Genomic DNA, 6,514 nt, shown 5'->3' with positions numbered 1-6,514 from the left:
ATCCTGGCAGACTTTCAACCTTTATGGCTCATCACCTGTTGTTTTCTACCTGGAACATATGTTTGGACATGTCGGATTTCAGTGGTTCCTGCAAAGGCAAACTTCCCCACAGGAACTGAGCCGTCTCCTGTACAGACCAGCTTCACAGCCCACAGGGCAGTCTGTCAACGAAACATTTCAAAGGGGACTCAGATAACTAACGCATTAGGTAGGTAGGTGAGGGTGCCAGTCGGTCAGCACTAGATCCTGGCCTTTATGTTTGCTGAGAGTTTTCAAGTCACTTCCCCAGCTATTCCTCCTCAGTATGCTCAGGGATGAGGTGGGAGCCATAGTTCATCTTCGAAAATAAGGAAAGGGAGAGAGGGCTGTCTCCAGAGGCAGGCACATTGATGGAGAGAGAGGGGTCAGAGCCCTGAGCAGTGCAGCGTGACCCTGAGACACTGTCATCGGTCCCCCAGCCTCAAATGCATCCAGCGAGCACACTGGGGAGGACTACTCTGGAGTGTGGCTTTCCCAGGAATTCTCTAAAACTTTAACTTGCTAGAAGCTGTGTCACGTGAGGTGCAGGCTCAGAGGGCGAGTGATCTGCAGTAAATCACGGGGGGACCAGCACCTGCTCTGCACAGGCAAAGAAGCTCTGACTTCCCAGCCACTGCCGGGGCCAGCTTTGAAGCAAGATATATTTTTAAACACAAGCCTCATAGAGAGAATGTTCCCTTGCATGTCCCCATAGCCTACTAATGGGCAACTGTTGGCAACCGATGCCATCAGCCCGTGCTAAGCTGTGTTCTCAATTTTTATTTCTATTCTTGTCCCCTGGCAGACGATAAGGGTTGCTGTCCCAAGAGACTGCAGGCTACTGATGAAAAAGGAGGTTTCAGAAGGCTCTTGCCTGCTCTCAATTTCAAGACGCTGATTTTGTTCAGACATTGGGCCTCTGGGCCTGCACTCATTTACCGAGTTGGTAACTTTTATTTTTTTATTCTTCACACAGACTCCATGTCAACTGCCCGATGGCTGCTGCTCCTTCATCGCCCGACTGGGAAGGGGCTGAAGTTGAGAAAGTCAGCCGCCCGTCCCCTGCCCGAGAAAGCGGCCTCTGTGCTCGCGCCGGTTCTCCCAGGGGCTGAGGTCCACCGGAAGTGTCTCCCTTCCCTCCTTTGCAAATGAAAATAGTCATTCAGGAGTCAGCTTTGCTTCTTCTTGTGGCTCTGAGGAGAATTTCTTTCCTTGGCTGGAGAAAAGAGAGGCAACTTACAAGACTTAAGTAGAATGACTCCTCTAATTTATTCAGGATATCCTGCTAAATTGTGCTAGTATGTCCCTTGTATCACTATTTTATTATTATTATTATTATTATTATTACTATTATTATTATCTTTAAAGGAGACATTTCTGACCAGAGGCTGGAGGAGATGCCCTCTGTCTGCCTCTGGCTCTGCGGTCCTGGCCTTTGCCAAGGGACCGTCCTTGCACTGCTGTGTTTATTTGAGTTATGTAATATAAACAGCTCCAAGGAGACGGCTCCTCCACTTTTGTTTTTAGACTCAGCCTTCACTTGCCCTCAGCAGAGCTTGTCGTTTGGGTGGTTTCCTGTAGCCACTCTGTTTTGCTGCTGGAGAACAAAACAGCCTGCCCTTGACCCTTCCCTAGGGCCGGCCCTTTCCTCCCCATGACCCAGCAATGAAAGTGAAATGCTGCTTAGGCCAAGCATGTTCTCAGAGGCTCTGCCAGTCCAGGGCAGAGGGACGTCCAAACTGGGCAGAGACAGGCCAGGCACAGGACTTTCTAAGTGGCTTCTTCACAGATACATGGTTTCTCCAAGTCAGGAGTATGTCTAAAATGTTTACAGTGTATGTTTTCCACTTGGTGTACGGATCCACACCAACTTGTCATGAACACATCTGATGTGTAAGACGCATGTGACTGCAGTTAGGAGGAAACTTCTAAATATTGTAGACATCAGCTGCACGTTATTTTACTGTTCGCAGCCACTTAAATCAAATATTGTCAAAGCATTTCACTGCTCATTAGACCAAACTCATGGTTTATCTACCTAATGATTCCACGCAATGGCGAAACCCTGCCATCTTCTCGCTGAGTTTGGCTCGGCACATGGTGTTCAAGGCATGGTTGGATTATAATGCATTTTTAGTAACAGTTTTCTCAAAACAACTCTCCAAGGGTTGAGTCATATATTCCTTTATTTATACAGTTGTCTCAACGCAGATAACAAATATTTTCAGAATAGTTATTAGCTCTCAATTTTTTTATGTCCTGATTCCATCTTCTAAAATTTCACTTTGCAATATTCAATCCATCTCTCTAATCACCCCTAACACCAATGCTTGCCATCTCCCAGGGATCACCAACCTCGGGGTGAGAAAAAGGTTCTTTTAATCTTCAGAACTCTGAGTGTCAGGAAAAGATTAGAAAAGTAGAAGGCATAGAGACCTGGAGAATTGAGTCTGTAGGGTATGGGGGTAGGGAGGAGATGGTATATAGCAAGAGCGACCTTGACTAGAACAAGAGGAGAGACTTGGCCAGCCATCTTTCTCTTCCCACTGGATTCTAGAAAACTACACGAGAGAAAGAAAGAAAAGGAAGGAAGAGAGGGAGGGAGGGAGAAATTATAGCAATGAGTAGGGAGGAAATGGAATTGGAGATTTTGTATTAAGAAATACTTTAAAGTCTACCAACTGAAGCCCAGCCAGGGCCTCTGACAAAGCCACACAGCATCCTCATGTCTCTTTAAGCCTTTCAGAATGTCTCTGCATTTTTTTCAGCAGCAGCAGCAGTAGGTTCCAACTCTTGCATATTCTCTAATTTGCCAAGTCCCACCTCACCCTCCCATCCCTTCTACATTTCCCCCCTTCTAGGTCAAATCCCAGCGCACCTCAGCTTTTCAGGACTTTCCAGTGTGGTGAGAGCCTCAGCCTACAGAGCCCCTCCCTGGGGAGGGGGTTGTGAGTGGCGGGGCTGGAGGACATCTGCTGGGGCCTTGACTTTTTCACACATGGTTCAGATGTGCAGGGGTGTGACTGTAAACAGCATCTTCATCGTTGCCAGAGCTGGCCTCTCCGCCCCAGTCCTGTTCCCATCACCCTAGGGGTTCCAGTAATAGGGCGTGAAGCAAACAAAGAAAAACAGTAATCTGGTGTTCCAATTGCATTTTTTTGTTTTTAGAAAATGTTAATGATAGGTTATTTGATTACCCTTGGTTTGGCTCTGCTCACTCTTTATTAAGCACATCTGGTATTTAGTAACAATATAAGTAGCAGGAGTTTTTTTGGCACTTAAAAATAAGCTCATCCAATGTCGCCATGCAGTTTGGAAACTCGTCAGAGAGGCCAGCCAAACTTGTGGAGATACAAGACGTTTTCTGTAGGCTGGGCAGTGAGCCAGGACAGCTGAAAAATGTGAATTGGCTAAGAACTGCTGCCACGCAAACACTTCTGGAAATTTCTGTGCTTGGGCCTGCCAAATCCATTATGCACAACATGAATTACAAGAGTTTCTATCTCTCCAAGCAGTTGCTTTTTGAGCTAAATTCTCCTATGCACTTTATGAAACATACACAACCAAAATGAGAAAAACACCCCAAAAATCCACTACCTTTTTTTTTTTTTGTCTCTTTCCATTTGGGTTGCCAAACACACAATTTTTCCTGAATTGGGAGAAATAGTCTCAAATTTTGGTTTGAATTACATTAAATCTAACACGTGGGAGGCAACTGTGCTTCCTGGAAATTTTAGAAAGGAAAGGAAGGATGTCTTGCGTTGTAGAGACAGCCTAACATCCAGGTAGGAAAAACAATAAAATGCAACAGAAGAACTTAGAAAGGGAAAAACATACACCCTCCACTTGGCATGTCCAGTCATTGGGATCTGGGCTTCGCTGGGGGATTTTGTCAGGCTGGAGAACTAACCTGTGGGCAGGATGTGCTCTCCTATGTCTGAGATTGTCACCCTGCTCAGGGGGCACTCTGTGTCACATCTCAGCTCCACCTTGCAGTCCTGCAGACCTGTCAGTCACTCAGGCAGCTTCTGAAGCAGATGGTGGGCCCAGGAGGACATGCCACAACGGGTTGGAAAAGCGGGCAGCAGAGACCAGCCAACCTTCGAATCAGATTCCGGCTCTGTTCAAGGTGCCCTCCCTTCCAGGGCTTAGAAATGTTTGCATCATTGAGTTTCTGGTTCCAAATTGAGACTTGCCTTTTGTGATTCAGAGGCACTGGGTTACTCAGACTCTGCCCAGGACTGTTTGTCAGGGCCTGGAGCCCCACTCCTGTTCTCCAGAAGTGTTGAGATGACATTATTCACAGGACATGCAGAAGGGCTAATATGAGATAATCATGTGAGCACATTATGAGACAGAAAGTACAGCTAAATCCTCCCAGGTCCAACGAGGTGGAACGCTTCCCTGATGCAGAGTCCTTTTCCATGAAAACTAGAAGGTCACGCCCCACCCTTTCATTTTCTGGAGGTCTTTCTTGTGCTAGATAATCATGCCAGTTTTAGTAAGTCAAAACTCTGAGGTGGTCTAAGAGCTAATGGTCTGAACTGTGTCATTCAGTCAAGTTGCTGTGCTAGTCTGTGCCTCACTTTTCCTCTCTGTGTTTGCTTGTTACCATTTTCCCAGAGGATGGAAAAAGCCATGAGATTTGGCAGTAGGTTCTGGCTTAGACACTTGTAACTTTGTGACCTCCTTCAAGTGGCAAACTTGTCTCAGCAGAGTGCCCTCACTTGTAAAATGGGACAGTGACATCTTCCTTACAGCACAGCCATGAAGAACTCAATGTAATAATAATTATGCATCTGCTTTGCAAACTGTAAAGCAGTATACCAATGTCCTAATTGTAGAAATTTGATCTTAAATTACTGTGGATGTGATATAGAGAGTGTGAGTCAAAGCAGTCCATGCACAATGTATTCTGGGAATTTATTGGGGTTGGCAACGAGAAGTGATTGTTGCTTTCTGAGCTGATATAGGGCGACCTCTCTCAGTATAACTCTTAATTAAAGAATGTCACCTGCTTCAGCTCCCTCTCTCTTCCTCCTTCCCTCCTCCCTTCCTTCTTCTGGCCCTCTCTCTTTTTTCTTTCTTTCTTTCTTTCTTTCTTTCTTTCTTTCTTTCTTTCTTTCTTTCTTTCTTTCTTTCTTTCTTTCTTTCTTTCATCAATCAGTAGCAATCACTGTTAATGTGCCATTGACTATATTGACCTAAGATTGAAGGTGAGGCTGCCAGTGCTAATTAAATTTCCCTTTCCGTTGTGAACTGTATCCCAGAAGTATAGTTCACACTAAGCAGTTAAACAGGTTTGGGCATTTGAAAAAAAAAAGCTGGGGCCCCAAGAAAGCACTCTTGACCTCATTTCTATTTGGCTCACATTGTCTGTCCTGTTCTTGGCTTAAATTTGGATCACAGGACACATTTTCTCAGTTTCCTTTTCTCATGTTTCTGGATCTTTGTTGTAGAATTGTAGGAAACACAGAGTCAGAGGAGCCAGCCAGAAAGGATGTCTTCCCTTGGCGGGAGGGCCAGGGCCTATCCCAGGCTCCATGCAGACACGGCTGCCTGCACCCCCCACGCTGGTGTCGTTGTTTTCTTCAAGATGGCCATCGTCTGGGGATTTTAAATTGAGATTAGTTGGAAGCTCTTTTCCTTTTCTCAGCCTGAAGAAAACCATGCTCTTGACTCCTTGGTAAACATGGTGACCCAGCAGCAAACCAGCCTGGCCCCCTGTGACTTCTGTGCTTGGGCTGCAGAGCACAGATCAGGATCTTGTGAATTCGGATGAGTTTAGAAGCAGCAGAAGTACGACCAAAAAGGCACACAGACGGGCACTGTTGGGACACTGCAGAGGGAGAGAATGGAGGTGGGGTGACAAGGGACAGAAGGGAACAATGGGACAGAAGGCCTGGCCACCACCGCTGCCAACGGAGGCAAGGACAGTGACGATTCGCAAACAGCTGACACACAGCACAAGTAGGGGCTTTGCCTGCCCAACACTCCGTTGTCTGTGTGCTCTCCCTGCTAAAACCAGTTGGCGCTGGTGTTAGGGGATGAGCATGGAATTTTCTGGAGTCAGAGTCAGGTTCCAAAGCATTCCCCAGACGCTGTAACATCAACCAGTCACTTGTTATTTCCCTTGTAGGTTTACCTCTGTGAATGATAATCATAAATATTTATTGCGCACCCGTCATCTCTTGTCACGCCAATGTGGATTATCTTATTTCACTTTCACAGCAGCCCCATCACAGTTTCTCTAAGAGGTCGGTATTCTAAGTGTCCCTATTTTTCATCTGCGGGAACCAAAACTTGGGTGGGCTAAGTGACCTGGCCAAGTTCACGCAGCTTGTCTTGAGTGGTGGGGGACTATTTTTGGCATCCTGTGAAGTTACCACAGGCCGCTGCCAGAGGCTTTTTGCACTACTGACTTCTCCCTCACCCCCAGCCGGTTCCATTAATATTATCTTTGCAATTGATGTCAAAATGGGCTCCCCACAGGGGT

At 46.3% G+C, this 6,514-nt stretch overlaps 1 long non-coding RNA gene across 1 annotated transcript; it reads right to left on the bottom strand.

The window, feature by feature from the left end:
- Positions 1–2,196: 2,196 nt before the first annotated feature.
- LOC109387719 (uncharacterized) lies at positions 2,197–4,303 on the bottom strand. Its single transcript, XR_002125077.1, has 3 exons — positions 3,929–4,303; positions 2,897–3,105; positions 2,197–2,579 (listed from the first exon to the last, which is right to left on the bottom strand). It is a non-coding gene; the product is annotated as an uncharacterized LOC109387719 (long non-coding RNA).
- Between the last annotated feature and the right edge of the window lie 2,211 nt (positions 4,304–6,514).

The sequence above is a fragment of the Hipposideros armiger genome, unplaced genomic scaffold, assembly GCF_001890085.2.
Source record: "Hipposideros armiger isolate ML-2016 unplaced genomic scaffold, ASM189008v1 scaffold_167, whole genome shotgun sequence".
Taxonomy (NCBI): domain Eukaryota; kingdom Metazoa; phylum Chordata; class Mammalia; order Chiroptera; family Hipposideridae; genus Hipposideros; species Hipposideros armiger.
This window is presented reverse-complemented; position numbering and strand designations above follow the sequence as displayed.